At 43.4% G+C, this 21,771-nt stretch overlaps 1 protein-coding gene across 3 annotated transcripts in view; it reads left to right on the top strand.

The window, feature by feature from the left end:
• Nucleotides 1-21,771, top strand: part of TMEM132D (transmembrane protein 132D) — a 199,281-nt gene that overhangs the window by 12,741 nt on the left and 164,769 nt on the right. The gene's annotated exons all lie outside the window — the stretch shown is intronic.

The raw sequence follows: 21,771 nt of genomic DNA on the forward strand, positions 1-21,771 counted from the left end.
AAGTAAGGTAATTCTATATAAAAAATATTATCCGTCCCTTCTTCTTCATTAATTGCTTTTCATGGGATAGTTGAAATTTTTGACAGGGAGGGAAAGCTTCCCTCTGTCGTTGATAATGTGTGATCACCACACTTTATAATTTTGGATGCAGCTGAAGTATTCCAACCCCAAATGGGCACTACTTGGCTGTATGCTGAGCATTTTGATGGGGGTGAGTTGAAAGATTTTGGAAATAATCTTTTTATTCTTAATCCAGCCAAAGTAATTCTTAGGAGCTGAATTCTATAGCAGTGATGACCGGGGCTGCAGGGTGGAAATGAAGATGGGAGACACGGGAGTTTCCCTCAGGTTTTGTGTCTTTGCCCCAATCACAGAGCTGTGGTCACTTTCTGCCATCACCCGTGGCTGATGTTGCGACCATTTTCAAAAAGCTGAGCATCCCTCTTTCATGGGATTTATGATTCCATAGTCATGGATTCCATTCCAGGCCTCCTTAAGATCCCATAATCATGGATCTAGACCAGACTGGTGCTTTCTCCTTGTCTCTCAGTGCTGTGTTCACATTACAGAGTGCTCTTGGGTGGGATCTCACACCTGCCTGTCACCCAGACACTTCCAGTCCTTCAGGACCTGGTTGTTTCCTTCCTCGTCGGCTGGTGCTGTGACTGAACTGGTGAAGTCCTAATGCTCAACGCATCTTGTGTGGGCTTCCTGCCTCTCTCCCACCTCCAGAATGACTCAGGAGCAGACAGATTCCATGTGGGAACTGCAGATCTGTCCAAGGTACCGCTGCTCTGCAGCGTGTGTGTAGTAAGATGCAAGGACTCTTACAAATGCTCACTGATCTGCATCAGAGTTACCTTTTTTGTCCATCTGGATTCTTAAGGCATTCGGCCTTTAGGTCAAACTGGGAGCTCACAGGAGGGTTTTATTCCATTACAGTGGAGTGGTGAGACCAGCATGAGGGCAAGTGGCTGTTTGAGTCATGGCCGGATTCCTAATTACACCTGTGTGCTTCCTTAATGGAATTCAAATAAATGATGCTGTTGTGTGAAAGCAGTGATATTGTATTTATTTCTAAGTTCATTCGAAGATGTCAGCATGTAGCCCTGAGGATGTGAAAGAAAGGCTGAGCTTGTCAGCCTCCCTGGCTGCTCTGAATTACCCCGAACCTATTGGAAATGAAAGGTTCAGAGAGCACAGATGGAATAGATTGAAGCTTTGAGTGAATTGAAAGGGCAAGTTTGCTGGCTAATCGTGATCTCTGTGGAGAGAGGGATAGCTAATAGATTGAAATTGTCAGACATTGTGAAGTCCTCCAAAGAACTGCTTAAGGCATTTCACTTTCCAGTTCTAGCTTGTGTAGCTGCCTTCTCTTTAATTAAAATAGCTTTTGTTTCCCTGTAATTAAATAAAACACGGAAGCATGTAATGCTTAGTGGATATGGGATGTAGGAACGTCCTTATCTTGGTTGATTACTTTCCTGCTTTTAAGATAACATTGCATTAATACATCTGTTTAACAACACATTTCTTCCCTCTGTAGATGAAGGCTAGATTTTCAGAAGCATCTAGTTTTAAATTTAAGAACCAAAATGCTCTCAGCTCAGTGGATAGAATCTTGTCTGCAGTTCGGGAATGCTGATGTGGTGTAAGAACTGTTACTATTACAACAGAAATGGAAAAAACGGATGAATTCAGAATTTCTGTTCCCCTGTATATATTCAATTTCCCTGTGTTATCTTCTGATGCAGAACTTCTTTGTCTTGAAATTTGAAGTCACTTTCAGATTAGTCATGAATATCTGAAAGTTCATCATTCACTCCAAAACCATGTCCATGATACAGAACTTAAGATTGCTTTAGAACTACCTTGAAATAGTTTTACAGATACCAGGTTCTTTTACATTTTTGTATGTTAGAGCCAAGCCTGAATTTTCTTGAAAGAGCAAAGAAACCCCATAAGATCCTGGGAAATACGGTGGCAGTCCTGTGTGCAGCAGGAGGTTAGTGTCAGAAGGCCAAGATTGGATTAGAGCATCAGGAATTTCAGGGGTTCGTGCAGAAGCAGCCAAATCAGCCCAGCCTTTCCCTGAGGCAAATGAACATTAGCAGTCCTGATGTCCATTCCTGAGAGTTTCGCATTGATTGCATTGTTGTTAAGATTTTCATTGATCACAGCATTGAGCTGCATTCTCCCTTCCCCAAGACTGCACAGGGGAGTGCTGTCTTGCAAGACAGTTTTTTATCATTCCCAAATTATGCTTTCATGCTTCCTGTATACACAGAATAATCCATATCTGCCTTCTAAAATTAAATTCCTCTTACATTGTTTCAGAGCTGGATAATATTATCCTGCTCTACAATACATCACTCTCCACAGCTGGTGGCCCCAGAAGATGATAGGCGGGGCATTCTGGTAAATCAGACATACTCCAAGCACACCAAACTTCCCTTTTTTAGAAAACAATCCCTTTTCATACATTAAGAAGTTTACATGCAGCTGTTTTTTTCACGTGTTCTTGCAAGCTTCGGGCAGGTGAACTGATTGTGTATCATTTTAGGGACAAGGGCTACTGAGACTTGAGTTAAAGCATCAGAGTAATTCAATATTCATTTCCCTTGAGGCTCTCCTTGGAATATCTGGTGGGCATTGTGTTCAGAGGCAATTCTCCTTGGAAGGCTGCCTGTCTGAGGAACTCCACAGTTACCATGACAAAGACCTCTTTTATTGATTTACCTGGGAGGGGAAGGCAGGAGCAGCAGAAGAGTGGGAGAAGAAAGTAATCCCGAGGGAGCTGAGCTTGGCCATTGCTTTTGGAATACAACAGGACACCCTGGCAGCCTCCTGGCAGGGCGTGGATGGAGCTGGCTGTGGCTTTGCTGGTTCCTGCCTTGGTTTCCCTGCCCTGGACACACTCAGGGAGGTGACACTGCTGTCCAGAGTTCAGGTCTTGAAGGCACTAACCAAATTGTACAGTTTTTGTAAATTTGTAACCAAATTTACAGTTTTTACAGCTCGTAAGGCCCTCTGGTCTCTCCATTTATATGTCAGACATGCAATTAGACCTTTATTCATCGTTTCATCTTTGTACTGAGTCTAGGATTGCACATTAAAAAAGGAACATTCTCCTTATTTTGATCACCTTTAAAAGGGCAAAGCCTGTTCCTGTTGATTGTCACCTTGGTAATTAAAAGCTGCTGCTTTCCAGTTTGAGGTTTTGGGTTCTCTGTCAAGCAGGTCCTGTTTTACCTTGATAAGGGTCTCTCTCTGCTTAGGTTAAGGACATCTCTAGTGCCCAGTATTTTAATGCACCACAGTCAGCTCCTGTCTGAGCCCTTGTGTGACACTGAAAAAGGACTTTATAACCTTATACAGCCCAGTGCCTCTCCTGGCCAGAGGCAGCTCTGATGGAAACAGCTGTAACGTTGGTAGCATTCCAATCAAATATAAAAAGTCAGATTTCAGCCCCTGTCTTTGGGGTTGTGCAATCCTAGGTTGGCCCTCAGTTTGAGGGGACAGCCAATGTCTGTTTTTGTGTGCTTCCTGGGATCCTTTGGATTGGTATCACACCCATCCCCAGGGCCTGGCAGCCTCTGCATCCTCCTGATGCTCATCTGCTCTAAATGTCTCAGTCAGTAACAAATCAGAGAGGTCTTGGCATAAAGGAGAATATTTAAAGGATCAGAAATTAAGTGCTTTAATAAAGCGTAAGTGAGACACTGGGATACTATTAGATTTTTGTTATTATTATTTCAAGGGGGGCGGGGGGAAATACTCCGAAATTAACACAACCTCAGCTGAAGTTTATGGCTTTGAAGAAAATCTTGCCTCAGAGGAGTAGTAGGACTCAGGCTTGATTAAACTGGGATTTCAGGAATTCTCTGCACTGAACAAAATAAAAAGGCATTCAATCTAATTAGATAGAATTGTGGAGGGAGAGGAGGAAGAGAGGTATTTCTGACCTGTTGGCTTTTTATATAACCTTTAATCCATGGGATGTGTTTGCAGCTATTTTGGTAGATTTGTTTTTCTTCTCAAGGGAATTTGGCCTCGAATTGTAACCTTTTGATAACTTTGCTTAGGAAAATCTGAGGAGAAAACCTTCTCATGGTCCTTTTAATAAATACAGACTTTCAGGAGGCCTGTTCTGTATTTTTTCCTGATGAAGGTTCAAATTTTGGCCAGGTTCTGTGCCTCTGTTCCGTTTCTGTTGTGTTAAATGGCTTTCCTGCAGTTTTGATTTCTGGAATATGCATCTAGTTTAAGGACTGTTAATCCTTATATACTTTTGAGGAGCTGATTGGTACTCACTTTGCAGTTGCCTATTAAGGCATGAATATAAAAAGATGTAGAGATATGTTTAGAGATAGCTAACATAAGGCTTTTTAAAATACATTATAGGCGCAGTTTTAGAAATGCCAGATAATATTTTTGGAAAATCTCTACTACATTTTGAATGTCCTCAAGAAACGGAAGAGAGTTGTAATTATGTGCTTTGAAATGGAATTAATTCTTGACCCTTTGGAGAAGCAAAATGCTATTTGTGCTTAGAGACTGACACAGATTAATTTTGATCATTCACCAGTCATTCCAGTCTTTCCATCTTCTCATTTACTTCAAGTTGTCAGACTTCAAAATTCCCCCAATACTCTGCGATAAACAGACCTAGGCCAGGGAAATTCTGTTCCCAGGGGGAGGGTTTGGGAGTGACCCAGTGACATTGCAGAACAGTTTCCAGTGCCAGTGTTCTTTGCCATTTCAGTGTAAATCTATGTTCATGTAACCCCTGAAAGGCTGAGAAGCTAAAGATGTGCTTTTACTATCCAATTTCAGTGAAAATACCAACCAAGGTGCTGTGCACATCTGAGGCAAAGCCTGCAGGGAAAGCATTGCTAAAACATTGCTTGGCAAGCAATTGCTGGTGCCATGGTGTGTCACAAGGTTAAACCAGTGTGAGTTATGTTTCCTTTTCACAGAATTTTATTTCTAATATTCTTAAATTAGAACGACTTCAGATCTGCAGCCTACAAGAAAGCCCAAGTTCAAAAGAGTTTGATTTATGCTGGTTGCAGCTCGTGTTAAAGCTCATTTGCAGTTCTCATGTTTGCTGCTGTTCCATTAGTGCGCCCTTTGCTTGCTGCTCATGCTGGGCTGCGTTGTTGGAGAACACATCGCAGCTCTTTGTACTTCATTACTTTGGTGTCGGGGGGAATTTGGAAGGAGAAGGGAGTGCTCAGCTCACGCAGAGTGACTCGTGCTCCGGATGACGTTTGGTCACTTTGGATTTACATCGCAGTGCTGGGGGCAGAATTTGCCTCACTCGGAGGAATTTCACCGTTCGTTTTGCTCCTGAGGAGCCTGAGTAAACCCTACTCAGTAGGGATTGTTTTATCTCCAAAACTCTGTAGGGTTTACTTGAAAGTAAAAACTCATGGTTGGGACTGCTTCCTATTTTATTTGTGATTGGTTTGTATGTACTAAGGATGGATAACAATTCAAACAATGAAATAATTGTTACGCTGTTCAAAAGCTTTGTGATTAATATGGAAACATAGTTTGATGTTTTCCAGTATGTACACCTGCCAGTTATTTTTTTTCTTTCACAATACTTGATTGTGCTATGTCTAAATATTTAGTTACATCTATTTAACCAGCGACAGAAACCACAGCAGAACATTTTAAAATAAATGTATTGTATTAGTAGATGAAGCATCTGTATCCCTGCATTAATAACAGCCCACACAGTACCTTCAAAATTCAATCACTGCAGTGGCTTAAGTTGAGGATTTGGCTGTAACAATTTGTATGATGGAGAAAACACCTGCTTCTGAGTAGTGGTGAATGACTGGATTTTATTGGTTCATACCAAAACTTGGAGGTTAGTATCTTTGTTTGGTGAAACAGATGTTTAATTCTGAGCCTGGGCAATTGGCTCTTTTCTGTCTGAAGAGGGAAAAACAATGGATGTGTTGGATTATGCAGACTCTGTAATTGAGTGTGACAGATGTATTAAATTAGCCTTTCCCAAAGCTTTTGGTGTTTGCCTCTCTGAACTGTAAATTTTACTTGACTTTTCTCCCTGCAGGTGCCATGGGAACATTGGGTGCATGTTTCATGTTTCTCTGATAGGACAAAGTATTCCAGGTTGGCTGTAAAATCACAGCTCCATCCATGTGGGTAAAAGACAAATTCTCTGGGATTTATGAAAATAAATCAGAAGCCTCAGACTGTAGCATGAGAGGATGAAAGGGAAGAGCCCTTAGAAATAAATCTTGCATGTGCTTTTGATTTTCCCAGATGCAGAAACAGAACGGTGTCCAGGTTAATGTCCCAGTGTGTGCCACTGCCCCTGGGAGCACCAGGGCACTCTGGGGGTGTTTAATGAACCAGACACTTGGAAAGGTTCATTAACGACACCCAGCCTTCATCTCAGCCCATCATCATCCTCTGCTGAGTAAAGCATGAGGAACCTGCCCTACAAATGGGATGCTCTCTGTGCGTAAGGCAGCACTGCAGGGCTTGATTTTAATCTGATCTTCAAGAACCCTGACTAAATTCAGCTGCTCGTTACCTTGATGTAACGGTGGAGCCGTTTCTGGGTATTACTCTGGATTTTCCTTTCAAAGGGAACAGATTTTATCTCTTTAGATTTCAGCAGGAGGAGAAACTTTCTAATTACAGTCATTTGTGCTTTCCCAGCACATATATTTGGTACATGTGCTTTTCCTGATCTTATTCCCTAACATGGCAAGCCTTTATGGGATCTTTAAAAATTGACATCTGTTTTGGTTTTAAAATTACCTTAGGAAGACTTTGCATTTGAGCTCCTTGTTTTATGGTTTGCCCTTCTGGTGTATCAAAAAAGAGAAAGAATTTCAAATTCATATTTGGCGGAAAAGAACTTGTTGAGCTAATGTATCTGTGACTCATTAAAAAAAAAGCAAATATTTGAAAAATTTATTTTCAGGAGATATATATATATTTATATATGAAGGAAATAACTGTACCAGGTAACAAGCAGCTTAACTTGTACCGGCAGCTTGTAACAAGAAAATTCATTTTCCGCTGTTCACTCAGCTGCCCTGCAAGCTGGCACAATGTTCAAAGCAGAATTTTCTTTTGTATGATCTTCTTACTCTTTAGAAAAGTTGAAATCAATTCGGATGCATTTATTAATGGTCCCTTTAATTAGTTAGCTAATGGCTCTATTTACAAGACTGGTTGCTTTAGTCCTATTACCTGCTGATTAGAGTATAATACTTATTGATCTTTACACTGTACTGGGAAAATGCATTCACATTCCCTGCTAACAAAAGGAGATCGCTCCCTGAGAGTTTTGGAAGGTGTTTGTCTGTTCCTGATGAGCTCTTGGCACCCGTGGCAGTCCCAGGTACCTGGGGAGGCAGAATGAGGAGTTCACCTGCACAGCCCGGCCTGGGGGGTGTGAAAGCCTCCCTGGCTGTGCCCTTTGGACAGGCTGGGGGTAGATCCAGCAGTCCTGGTCCTTCAGGGGCTGAGGGCAGGCACAGCAGGAACCCTGTGGGGATGGAGATTCTGCTGGGGAAGGGCTGGAGACGCTCAGCCTGAGCCTGAGAGCAAGGACCCGTTGTGCAAGGGCACCAGTCCCCACTGAAATGCGTTCTGCTCTGTCACACTGAGTTTCCTCTGGGCTGTGGGGCTCAGTGATGCAGTAGAGCTTTGTGTGAACTGGGACAGTTTCCAGAGAGCTGCAGTGTGTGTGTGTAAGCTGCTCCGATGAGGCAGTTTGTGTTCCAATGACAGCCCCAATGGGGAAATGGTGACTTCTGCAAGACCTTCCATTGGCTTCTTAGATTTTGAATTACCTAGAACATGATTTTAGAATAAAGTCCTTTTTTCCATGCAGACTGGAGACAGCAGCTGAAAATTATTCCTCACAACTGTTCAGCAGTCTGTTCTGGCAGAAGAAAGTTTCAGTGTTCCTTCTTTTTTTTTTTTTTTTTTCTTTTTTTTCTTTTTTTTTTTCCATGGAGTCAAACAAGCTTTCCAGGTGGCTGGGATTTCTCCCTAACTTTCATGGATTCTCTGTGTCACAGCACACACACAGCCCTGAGCCCATTACTGAGTCCCAGCTGGCTGTGGGATCCTGGCTGTCCTTTGATAGGATGCTGCAGATCAGCGTGCCTGGCTTTCCTGGCAGCAGGCTGTGGCAGCTGAGCACGGGGCAATGCCCTGTGGGGCAGAAACAGGGCCCAGAGGCCATGGGGGGATGCTGGAAGACAGGCTCGGTGCTGTGTGTTCCCCTCAGGCAGTGCAGAAATAGCTCTGCCATTCTGAGGATACAGGCTGTGGTAGACAGGAGAAAGGGAATATCTGTCTTTGTTTATGGGAATGGCATCCAGCTGCTCTTTGGGAGATGAAGAGAAAACCTTCCCCAAAGACACCTGATTAATCTCTTGTGGTTTTAAGAGTACCTGATACCCTGGAGAGAGTGGAGGTGAGAGTTTGACTGTGTACTCTGAACCTTCTGACAAAGCAGCATTTCCTAAATATTGGTGAATAATGCTCCTTTTAACTTTCTGCCATGATGGACCTTCCTCAGCTGCACTTCCTTCACGGGGACAAGATAAATGGAAATTCCTCCTAGAGCCCCTCTGTACTTGTAGCAAGTGAGTGTTGCTGTATTGATCACTTAGTCCAAGAACAGTGAGAAATTGAGCTCGTGACTTTGATTAATACACAACACATCTTTTCTCTTCTCTGGATTAGCATAGTCATTACAGGCTGGGAGTGTGTTTGCACTCACAGTATCCTTGGGTAGCGGTCAAGGAATTAATTACACAGAGAGAGTTCTTTGCTAAGAATTTTCTAAGTTTGGTTGTTAAAGGAGTTCTCTCCTGTTGAGTCTTCACTAAAGCCTGTCCAAGCGGCAGGAGTAAATTTATGGGTCAGTGGTCTAAGCCCTGAAGAATGGTAGATGATGATCTTTCCCATTCAGATGTGGATTTTTAAGGCAGAGGGGCACCAGAAGTGCAGAAGGGAGCAGCCAGACTGTCCTGGCTTCTGAAAGTCTGTGCCTGTGCAGATTTGCTTCTCCTTCCAGAGCACATTACGGGAACATTACAGGACATGAGGAAACAGCCTCACATTGTGCCAGGGGAGGTTTAGGTGGGATATTGCGGAAATTTTCCTCACCAAAATGTCAAGCTCAGAACAGGCTGCCCAGGGGAGAGGCAAGAACTCAGTGCTTGCAGAGTGACATCCATGTCTCGGCAGTGACAAACAACACAGTGACAGAACACAGAAACAGCATTAGAGAGGTGAAGCCGGGGATGCACAAGGACATGTTTGAGTTGTGTCCCTGGGAGGTGAGGGACAAACTGGTCATGGTCACTCACCCTTCTGTGGAGGCTTCATCACCATCTGCCAGCCCAGAGGACTGACCTGCTGCACTGTGCAAAGCCTTGAAGGTGTAAAGCTTCCAGAAAACATGCCATGGAAAGCATGTTTGCTGAGAAAGCAACTGCCTGGTTTGCATCTGTAGGCTTCAAACACTGGGAGTTGCCAGATTTTAGGGCTTGAGCAGCACCCTGTGATCCTCTGTGTCCTTCCATCTGCTGTGCCATCACTGCAGTGATCGGTGATCAGTGCCACCATCATCCATGTGCCTGCTCTGAGCCTGGCTGAAACCAGGCTTTCCTCTGCACACTGCATCTTACTGAGAACGGGCTGTCACACATCTGTCATCAGTCAGCAGTCACTGACATTCACATAAACAAACATAAACATAAACTTCTCCATGAAGATTGCCTTTGAGTCACGGGCGGGATGTGGTGAACGCTTCCACACAGGTTTGTCTTGGCAGAAGTGTTCTGTTTCCAGGTGTGCGTGTGTAAATACGGAGAAATTCACCTGTGGTTCTCCTCTGGTCACTCCAGATCAGTTAGGAAGAGGATTATGAGGCAAAACCACAGCATTTCTGCCCCTTTTACCAAAGGCTATCAGGAATACCCCACTCGCAAAGCCTAGAAACTGCTGGGCATCGATAGCAGCGGGTGAGCTTCAGTGGATGGTTGTGTTCTGCATTGCAAGGGTTGTTGCTCTGGGAGATTAATCACTCCCATGGCATTTTTTGAGAAGTTTTGAGGATTTAGCTATAAACCTCTCATTTATTACAAAAACTTCACGTTTCTGTGGTTTTGGAGGAAACCTTGAACATATTTGAGTCTTTAAGGTTTATATCTAAAGACAAACAAAAGAAATCCATAAAATTTCTGTGCAGGTTATTGCAATTACTTCTTTCTGAGACACCAGAAAACAGACTGGGACTCTGGTTATGAGAAGTATTAACTCTTAATCCTGTAAGTGCAAGCTGAAAGATTAGAACTGCAATTGTTTGGTGTGTTGTTTTTTTCTTTGGTGATTTGAGTGGAAGGAGAAATTCAAGCAGGGCAATAAAAATCAATGTTGTTTGTTTAAATCCTTGTTGTTTATATTTTTGCAAAGTTTATTGGAATGATAACATTTATTATTATGCCTTCAGCATCCTTAAGTAAGGGGTGTTACAAGAACGCAAAGTCAGGTTATATTGGTTAGTTACTGACTTTATTTCTGGTCCGTGTAGATGAGAAAACAGGTGAAATATAGCTGCAAACTTGAAATTACAGACATGTATGCATTTCCATCTCAGGCTCAACTAATAAAGCTTCCCAGTATATTTAGAATGCTCTGCTGCTGGTAAAGTCAACAAAATCTCTGGAGTCATGCTGGGGACTTGACCCTAATATCTTCCCTTCTGCTGCTTCCCTGAATTGGGGCTTTAGCAGCATTTGGATCATTCTTCCATCGCTGCTGCAGATCAGAATAAAGCTGCGTGACTCCAAGTGAGCTGGGGGAGAACCGAGACCCACAGACCACGTATTTCATATAGGTCTTGCATAAATATGGATTCTCCTTCCTCCACAAAGCTTCAGTGGGAGGCCAGTCTGTCTCTGACAAACAGGCAATGGAATACCCAAATGCCACTGGATAAATGGATTTTACACACAGCTTCCAAGTGGGTTGCAGCTGCTCAGTTACACTCACTGAAGTTTACACTTCAGGCTCACTTCTTAATTCCAGCAGTTATTTTTTAGCTTTTCTAACAATGCAAAAGCATTTTCTGACAGAATGGGGAAAATTTATTCTCTTGGTGCCTATTACTTCCAAGGTTATGAAAAAAATGATGAAACTGGAGTTTTCCTCTAATTCCAATTTTTTCCTCCTGAGAAAAGAACTCCTGCACCAGGGCTGACGGATGGCTGGCTGGAGATGAGCTGTACAGCATTTTTGCAATGAACATATTTTGCTTCTGAGTAACTTTGTCTGGAAGACATCTTTCTCCGTAGCAAGGCGTGCTTGGAGGAGTGATCTCTGAGGCAGAAAAGCTGTTCCAGTCCTGCCATGTTTTTTCTTACTTCATCTGAAGCATTGAGGCAATTTACCCAGCTTCCTTCAATGCATGTTGTTGTAATCTGTGGTTTCTGTGGAGTAAACCTCACCACAAATCTCTGTTCTCCTTTGTAAGGCTGAGCTGAAAAATGCAGTGTTGAAGAAGTCAACACAAAAAGTAATTTTTCCATTTGTTTTCTTTGCTAGATAACTCTGACTACTGAAATACTGTCTTTATTTCTTTCTTTTTCCTTGAACAGTTAGAAATTATCCTCCACTCTGAATGGCAGTATGATCACCTTTTGGGAGAACGAGGGGAGGCACAAGTTCGTTCTATTAACTGCGACTTCAAATGTTCCCCTTAGTCACCAAGATCGAGTGCTGCAATATCCACCTGGGTGGTGTGGGCAGTGATGAAGGGGAAGAGTAGAAACACAAAAACTTGGTTGTATGAACAACGTGTGACATTGTGCCTGAAACAGGGAGGGAGGGAACCTGTTCTACTTTTCTCTGTTTCTCACTGTCCCGATCTATTTAAATTGCCAACAAATGAAATTGTTTTCCCCCATCTCGAGTCTGTTCTGCTGGAGATGCTGATGAGTAAATGACCTCCCTGTCTTTATCTGAATCCATGAGATTTTCATCTTATTTTTTCCCCCATCCTGTTGAGGAGAGGAAGTGAGAGAGTGGCTGAGTGGGTGTCTGGCAGCCGGTTGTGGTCAGCCCACCACAGTCCTGCGAGGCTATTTTAGTATCCTGAGGGAGAGATCCATCATCCAGAGCTGGGAGCAGGCTGGGATTTCATCTGGACCAAAGCACTGCTCCTCTTAGGATCCTGAGCTAATTTGCTGGCACAGGGGCCCTCGAGTCAACCCTTGGGATTCTGGTAAAGCAGCAGGACTTCTCCAGAACTGAATGTTGTCTGTGAGCTTGTGCTCATCTTGGTAAATATTAACTGTTATTAGCTATATACATACAATACTGCTGATTCAGGCTGTGCTCTGCAAACACAGATGAGGTTTTCCAGAACTTTAGGAATTTGCAGTTGGAGTGAAACACGCACAGTTAAAAATGGCTGCAGAAGTTACGGAGGTATTAGCAAAAGGAAAGGGAGATGTTGAGGAGGAATAAGAAGAGTGGGAGCTCTGGTAACAGCCTGTCAGCCCAGGTTTGTGTAGAGCTGGGAGCAGCAGGATCAGCCCTCTGTGCTCTGAGCAGATACAAAAAGTTAGGAGAGAAGCTTTGGCAGAAAAATGAAGAAATTACAGGGGTGCAAAAGAGTGATGGTGCTTCAGAGTATCAAAGACAAACAGGGATGTGCTCTCTAACTGATTGCTCAGTGTTTAATTTCAGCCTGTGAAAATGATCTGCTGGGGCCTGGGAAGAGCACTTCAGGTTTTTTGGTTTTGCTGCTGTCTGTGTGAATACAGAAACTTCGGTGTCATTCTGCAGCCTGTTTTCCCTCATGCTTCCTGGAGGCCGTACCTTGGCTTCCCAGAATTTTTTCATTCAATTTATTACTAACCCAGTTGTGACTTCAGCTCTCTAAGTACTATAAATAAATGCAAAAATATCATCCCTTGTGGAGGGGGGAGAATAAAAGCTTCTTTTCATTTACATGCCTATTTTTCATTCATTTTTTGGTATGTCTCTCTTTGGGTTTCTGGAGCACGGTGATGATGTACGTCTGTACTGAGGTTGAAATTACTGATTTCTTTTACAGCTTCTCTGCAGTAGGTCCTGCAGACAGTTGAAGCTAATTTGATTGTCCCTTGCTGAGGACTCTCTCCAACAGCAGACTGAAATGTAAAATGCATGGATGTCATCTGTATTAGGGGTGTAAAACATCCAGCTGTGAATGGGGAATGGGAAAGCTGTTGTCAAACAGATACACTGGAGATTTTTAAAATGTAATCTATGGCCAGGAAGCGACAGCTAACACAGAACCACTCCTCCAGACACCTCTGTGGAAAACTTCTCCAGGCTCCAGGCTTGCTTCCAGGGCAGATGGATTGACGGGCACTCAGAACTCTCCTTGGAAACAAAGTCAAGTAAGATTTGACCCTTGCATTAGACAGAGATCTACTGTAAACCCAGGAATTACCACACTCCATACCTGGCTTATAACACAGGTGCCTGCTTTGCCTCCTGATCGTAGCACTGGATCTAAAACTTGGTGATTTCAGAGAAAACTGCTCCTGCCACAGCCTTTGAAATGCCTGATGTTAAGTGTTGTAATTCTGCAGTGACACTATTGTACCAGATCATTGCTGTGTTCTTTACTCCATCTGCTCCCTTAAGGCACTGAGTTTTCCTGTTAATAAACCTGGTCAGGTGAAATATGGAAGAAATGCTGGATGTGACCCTTAATATTCAGTTCTCCAACATTTTTATTGGCAAACTGAATTTCTAAGGGCTTGGAGCTACAATATTTTCTGTATGTGAAGCAGAAATTTCCCTTCTACTGTACATTAACAATCACATAGTAACATTTTTATTCTGTGCTAGGGGATAAAATGACTTGAACATTTTAATAACATCTGGCAAATCATTTTCATTTTCCCTCTCATATGATTAATAATGGTCTAGATAGATATGTAGATATACCCTTTACTTACTATGTGAGTTCATGCATATATAATGTAATACGGAGATGGGATGGATATAGAAATTAAGCAACAGTGTAATGGATTATAGTAAAAAACTCTGATCTGGGCAGTCAGAAAACTTTGAATGAAATATTCTGGGATTGGCACGTGAGCTCAGTTCTGAATATTTGCGTTTCAGTTAATCACACCACCAGGTCAGCTGAAGCACAACTCCCAGTGCCATGTCCTGGTCTAACACCCCAGGGATGGGGTCTCCACTCCAGCCCTGACACTAAAGAAATTCCTCCTGATGTTCACCCTGAACGAGTGGGAGTCTTTTGAGACAGAGGGCTGGGGTGAACACTCACTTGACCAAGGGGAGCTGATTGTGCTCAGTCAGGTCTCTTGTGGAAATTTATATCCATCATATAAATACCCATCAGCAGAGCTGTAAAGCAGTGCTTATTCAAGTTTGTGTAGTACTCAATACTTCTGTACAGAATGCAGGCCGTTTTATGATGGTGCTGATTTGTCTCGAAAATCTCTTTTAATAGATTTGCCTTACAGCCACATTTCAGCATGGTATGATTTTCAGTGGTAATAATGGAATTATTGCAGATTTGTACATCTGCATTTGGACCTTTTGATTCACTTCTGCTCCCACCTTTGCTCTTGTTTTTCCTAATGGCAACAGAACCTGTTTCACTTAATAGGATTTTTCTTAGTGCATGATTGCATGGCTTGAGCCTACTCGTGTAGCAGCGGCTGATGGAGTAGTTCAGTAACGAGTTTTCAGATGCTCTCTCTCCCACTGTCCTCTGATGTTTGCATCTCATTTTCCTCTCTTTCTTTGTGGTAGCTTTTTTCATAGTTCTTTGTCAAACTGCACCATTGTGATAAAATGGGGATCTCTGCTTCCCTATGTGCAACAAGAGCAGCTCTCAAAATGCTCCTCCATCGCTTGTGAAGGATTGTTTTCCAGTGCCAGTCTGCAAGCATGGCATTACAAATGTACCCTGAGTCTCTGTTCATCACAGGCCTGCCAAATCCAAGGTTTGAAATCAACTTGGTAAATATCAGTGCTTTGATTTTATTCCTGACCGTGTTCCAAAGGCCAGCTGAGGAGTCCAAACTGCCTGCCTTCACAGCCAGCCCTTCTCCAGTATTTATTTAGTGAAAGCTGCAGCCTGTACAGAGTAATCCCAGTGCAATATCAACTCGCAAACAATTTTCTAAAGCATCTTTAATGTACAGTGTTACTGTACCCAGAGGTGCAGGGGAGCAGTATTAATGCAGGCATGATAGTTCTGAGTGTTCATATGAGTCCTCCAGGAATAATAAACAGCTTGAAATAACAACCAACAAATTCTCTAGATGCTTTTTATCCACGTGTTGGCAACTGTGTTGATTCCAGATCAATGCAGGGTATTAAGACATTTATATGATTGAGCTAAAAAGCTGCCAGGTTGCACGAGCATCAGGCTCATAAAAAAATAGGAGAGCTGAGTAAAGGCAGTGGTGTTGTATTCATAAACTGCAGGAATGGAACCTCCTGATAACAGAGCAGGTAGTGGCACTGGGAAGATGTGGGATTTCATCTCCCAGTGTGCTGGGATACTCAGGAGCTGTGTTTCACTTGATTATTGGAATATTTTGCTTTTATAAAATGAGGCTCCTGGTAGTAAGGCTCAAATCATTCCTTAGACAAAGCCACACAAAAAGCCTTTATTTCAGATGGAATCCCAGCAGAGCTGAGAGCTGGGTTTGCCTCTCTGGTTCTGACCCAGCAGAGCTTTGGGATTGTGAGGAACGCCTCTGGAAAAAGAGAATATCCAGAGTGCTGCTATGGCAGTCAGGTGGTGCCTGGGCTGGTGTCATGGCCCAAAGTCTGGACAAATAAGCTGATCTGAGGATGATGAAGGCCTTTGGAGCACAGTGTAATTGGCTGTGTGGAGATTTGGATCAGACTGTGTTCTTTTGATGGCATGTGTCAACACCACATATGGTTGGATAAAATGAAGTTGCACCCAGAGTTTCTTTGAAATCATTTGATAACATGAAATTCCCACGGCAGTGTAAACCCAGATAAGATATTGATGCAGATATTGATGCAAATGCCTGTGAAGTGCAATGGGTTCTGTCCAGGTCTTGTACCAACCTTTTAATGCAAGAAACATTACACAGAAAGCTCAAAGCTTTCAAACATTTTTGAAACGTTTCAAATACAAGCTGTTTTCCTGCAGATGTGTCTCTAGCTGTGGGGGTTTAGAAGCTGAAAATCTTGGCTTCAGACCATTTGTTTTGGCAAATGGCTTTATGTACTTCTTGGGCAAAACATCATGAAAAACAGGAGGGTTTTTGTTTCTTTCTATTTGTATTTAATCTTGCATGTACTTCAGAATGTTCTGGAAACTCACGCAAGTGCTGTCAGGTGTTTGAATTTCCTGTGTTTTGCTTCAAGGACTGTTTTGTGTGAAAGCATGTTATTTTGCTAGTTGTCATCTATTCCACTTTTTAAAAAGTTTGTCAGCAAGTTAGGAGATCTGAAAGTATGTCTTTGATTTTATTGACCTAATTTCATTTTTAATTGCTTTTTCAGTTGATATCTGAATAAGGTAATATTCATCAAATAGAAAGACAAAACAAGCAAAAGAATAGAGACTTCTTGGCTTTTATGCTTGAATCATGATCAGTATAAAATATTTTTAAAAGCAGGTATTAACTTCTTCAGAACTCGCAGGCTTTCATGTTCTGTCAAACCATTTCTTCACAGGAATGCATTGCACAGTTTTAGCTGGATACTGCATAAAGAAAAGCCTTCTAAACATCATCACCTTTACATCCCAGGGCTTGTTTCTGCAGCCTTATTCCTGTGACAGATTTACTCACATGAGTAATCTCATTGGCTTAAATTGTCAGGAGTAACAACTGTGTGAGTAAACTAGTGATTATTTTTATCCCTTCTTTTGAAAACTGTATTAGAATTCTTCCCTCTTAAATATCTTCCCAGTGTCTCTTGCATCAAGTTACACAGCACTACATAAAATTCATTACAACTCAATTATAAGGCTCATTAGGTAGGTAGTGGCATTTTGGCTATCTTACCAAGTTGTGAAACATACTCATTTATTATCCATGGTATTGTTGGAATCAGAATGGAACAATGAAACCAAACATAACATAAAAGATGGTTCAGAGCATAAAACTGTGGATCTTTGCCAGGAAAAGGTTTTATGTAACCTGCTTTGAAATCTCCCTGTGCTATGTTCATGGCTGGAGCACCGGGGAGAACTGTCCTTTGGAGGTGATAATGAACTCAGAGCACCTTTGACAGAGTGCCACTGCATGCTGGCTTCTGCTGGGTTTTATCCTTTTCATCTCCTGAATCTATCCAGCAGGTAGAAAGTATATTTATCTACCTGTACATCTTTAAATATGATCCAGCTCTTGCCTTCTGTGTTAATTAGCCCCGGTTTCCACGGCAGAGTGCTAGCAACAGCAGAATCTGTGACGGGGACTCAAACTTCCTAAGCACTGCACACAGCCAGCAGAGTAATTTGTCCTGTTTCAAGCAGCCAGGGACAGTGTCCCCAGCCAGGCTGGCATTCACCAGCATCCAGGAGCATCTTTGCTTAGCGCCTCGTTAACGCCCCGGCTGCTGCTGTTTTCATCTCTGAATCTGCTGTTGCAAGGATGCTTCCAATGAGGGCTTTAACAGCGAGCTTAGCTTTGGATTGAAGCGTTCCTTTCTAGACCTGGGTGTTTCTCTCGGGTCTGTTGCTGGGTGTGCTTGGAAATGGTCTGTATGGCACCATCGTGTGCAGATTTGTGCAGCTGGCATGGACCATGGCTTACCCTGGGTGCCCATCGCATCGTGGTGTCACAGAACCGTGGGACAGTCTGGGTTGGGAGGGAGCTTAGAGATCAGCCAGTTCCAACTCCCAGCCATAGACAGGGAACCTTCCACTGTACCAGAGCCCTGTCCAACCTGGCCTTGGTAGCCCTTTGTTAACGGAAGAAACCTCAGTTAAAGCTTTTTCCTTATCCTGTTGTTTCTTGGGTCAGTTTGGCCTGAATCCCACCTTTTAATGCAATGAAATTCAGCCATCTTTTACCTTGCTGTCATTTATTAACGTGAGCCCCAACATCATGAACTGGAACTCCTTCAGGTTGTACGTCCTTTACACAGAGTCTGCGCCTCAGTTTGCATCGTTTGTGTCCTGATAACTCTTCCCATCATAAAACAGCAGATGGGAAGTGACAGCCTTGAACTGTTCAGGAACAGGCACATCCCAGTGATGACTGAAGGCCTCCTGAGGAATGTCTCACAGAGAGCCCTGACTCATGCTCCTGTTCCAAAGGTGAAAGCCATTGCTGAGCTTGTCACGGAGGAGTTTGCGTTGATTGCTCGTGACACGCGTGCTCCTGGGCTTGCGTCAGACTGGCACTCTTCACCCCTGTGCTCCAGGTGGAAAGGTTCCCAGTGCCCAAAAGAGAGCAGAACACCACTGAACTGTGAAGAAATCAGGAGAGACCGGTCTCTTCCTTCTCAAGCAGCATCTCCTCCCAAAGCAGGGGTTCTGGGAGTTCCCTCTCCAGTACAGTGCTCACAAGATGATTGCAGGTCAAGCCTGCCCCTCCAGCCTCGGGCGTGTGTGCTCCCCATCCCTCCAGCACAGCATGGCACAGCACAGCCAGGCATTCCCAGGGTTTACTCATTCCCAGGGTTTACTCATTCCCGAGGTTTACTCATTACCGGGGTTTACTCACTCCCAGGGTTTACTCATTCCTGGGGTTTACTCATTCCCAGGGTTTACTCACTCCTGGGGTTTACTCATTACCATGGTTTACTTACTTCCAGGGTTTACTCATTCCTGGGGTTTACTCACTCCCAGGGTTTACTCATTCCCAGGGTTTACTCACTCCCAGGGATTACTCAGTCCCCTGCCACGCTGCCAGTGCCAGATGAGAAGTTGTTGCTTGTTCTTTCCTCCCTCCTCAGGCCGTGAATCTCCGTGGTCTGTCATTGTCCGTGTCCTCTCCATTACTCAGAGACACTAAGCAAGATAAACGGTGCTGTGTAAGGAGTGTGTAAGAATTCCAGTCAGGCTTTGTGCAGGTGGGCAGGGCAGCTCCTGGAGTTACACACCATCATCTGCACATCCTCCTGCAGCAGGACTTTGAACTTGGCTTTTGATGTTTAAACTGGAGCCCAAGTCCCACAAATCTCAGATTAAGTGAAGTCTTTTATAATGTCTTTTCTTGCATGATCACTTCTGGTGTTTCCTATTTGAGAAGATAATGGACTCTGTAAATTCTGCCATAAGAGCACCTGTGTCAGTGAGAAACCATGCCCCAGAAAATGAAATTCTTCTGCTGTATTAAGTGCTTGGATTCCAAGCTAAAGAAACCTTCTGAATAAAAGCTACTCAGTGCACAGTTTCTCTATTAGCAAAGTGCTGTATACACTAAATTATATTGCGTGGCTGCCTCCAGTTTAGATAAGCACATAAATGAGATGGGCTGAATCTACTCTTTGCACAGGCAGCAGTTCAAACTGGGTGTTGCACTGCAGCTGAAACTGTAAAATGGACATTATTCATATGAATGGGAGTAGTTACCAGTTAATGCTCACACCTTGATCAGGAAAGTAGCTCTTCGAGAACAGTCAAAATTCCAGCAGCCTCCTGAAATGTCTGGCTGAATTGGGTGATGCAAAGTTTTGAGAAAAGTATTAAAATAATATAAGGAGGACATTTATTATTATTTCACCTAATTGTAATACATTTACCTCCTTTGGCTCTTCTCCTTTCGGTGTTACTGGCAGACAGAAGGGTGCTGCTGTGCCTCTGACAGCACCATTTGCACACCTGTGTCAGGTGAGCACTGTGGTGCTCGTGTGGGGTGTACGTGACCTCTGCGCTGGCTTAGCCCTCACACAAGCTTTACTTGAGCCTGACCTCAGCATGGAACCACAATGACCTACTTGAGCTGCACTATAAAGACTGAAAATCTTTGCTACTCGAGGCAGTGATGTGAACTGAGCTGTGTTTTGGTCAACCGGCACTACCCACGAGACAAAGTCCTTATGGTTTGTACTTTGATTTGGTTCTTGGTCTTCAGACATCGTTTCCTGTTAGTTCACTGACTTCATATGAATGTGAAATACTAATGCCAAGAGACCACCCCAGTTAGGGCTGAAGAAGAGAGGGGGTTGTTTCTGGATCTTGACTGTGCTTGGCCATGGTTCAAGGTTTGAGATTAAAAAAAAGCAGATTTGGTTTGAGATTAAATCTCTCATATTCTCTTGAGAAGCTAAGATCAATCATGGGCAGTCCTAGAAGAATTCCTTTGTTTGGAGCTGCACTTAAACCAGAACAAATTAAACAGTCGTTTAAGATGCAGAGAAATTGAGTATGACCATGGAGCCCTGTCAGCTCTAACGTTCTGCTTGTCTGATTTTGAGCTTCCCTTATGCCAACTAAGCCTTTGTTTAGTGGATTCACTCTTGACTTTCTTGGAATAATTTAACCACAGCCAAGTTGCATGGCACTGAAATTTCTTGTTACTGAAGTCCCAGGCAGGACACGGAGCCTCAAAAGCTGTACAATTAAAGGAATTGTGCTTTGCTTTACTTTCAGCGCTATTCTGACAAAAAGCAGATTTGCTGTTCACGTAGGTAGGACAGAATTACGGCAGCAGGCTTGGATTTTGTTTTCTGTGCAGAATCCTGGGGTGGTGTGCGCAGTGATTGGGTTCTGTGGGTTAGCAGGTGTGGGGTGGGAGTGTCTGTGTGGATTTGTGTCTGCACACCCCAGGAGCAGGCGCTCAGCACATCTGCACTGCTCACTGCAGGGACAAACGTGTCTGATGTTTGCCTTGTTGGTGAACCTATGAAATTTGTTTCAAAGGCAGGAGAAAAGCTTCTCCTCTACCTCAGCAGAGCCTTTTAATTGCCTGTCACTCCAGCATTAACAAGCACAGGGCACTGTTAGAGCTCCTGTGGTCCTGGACTGCTGGAAGGCAAACTGTGCCTGGTACTGCAGCTCCTCATCTGTCCTTACGGAGCTGAACACCTTCACAGTTCGGAGCAGAGCTTCAGCTAACACCAACTGGACCACATTCCATCTTCAGACTGATCTAATGAAATCACAGAGACAGCTGAACATCGTAATTAGTCTAGCACTCAGTCTGGGATTTAGCGAGCTACACCTGAAACCAATCTTCAAAGGGCTCATTCTCTATACTTGGAGAGCTGTTACTGCATCGTGAGCTCATGAAGTCAAGTACTTCCTCTGGTCCTCCTCTTAGCAAGTTTATGAGAAGTTTTGGTCTTTGCTTCTTTCTTTCCCCCCTCTTAAGTAATAAGGAACCTTTCCTGCTCAGGTCTCAATCAGCCTGCACACCAATTAAGCTAATTGGCAACACATTTGGAACACTCTCTAATTGCAGCTGCAGAAATTTTCAGACAACAACCTTTCTGCAATTCTTCCTTCAATCAAAATATTAAAAAAGCAATAAACCCCCTGCAACTCTTAACTCTTCCCTGATAAGACTCTTAAAATGCTTCCAGAAGAACTTGGCCAAGTGACTCGTGGACTTTGTGGCTGCTCAGGGCTGCTGGAGGTGTCCCAGTGAAATTTCCCCATGAATAACTCAGGTCATGCAGCGATGTCAGGAGAAGCACTGCTGGAGAAGTGCCGTTCTGTGTACTGAAGAGCATAAAAGCTGTAGAAGGCTCTCACAAACTGATTTAACTCGGAGGAGCTGT

Source organism: Hirundo rustica, chromosome 17, assembly GCF_015227805.2.
Source record: "Hirundo rustica isolate bHirRus1 chromosome 17, bHirRus1.pri.v3, whole genome shotgun sequence".
Classification (NCBI taxonomy): domain Eukaryota; kingdom Metazoa; phylum Chordata; class Aves; order Passeriformes; family Hirundinidae; genus Hirundo; species Hirundo rustica.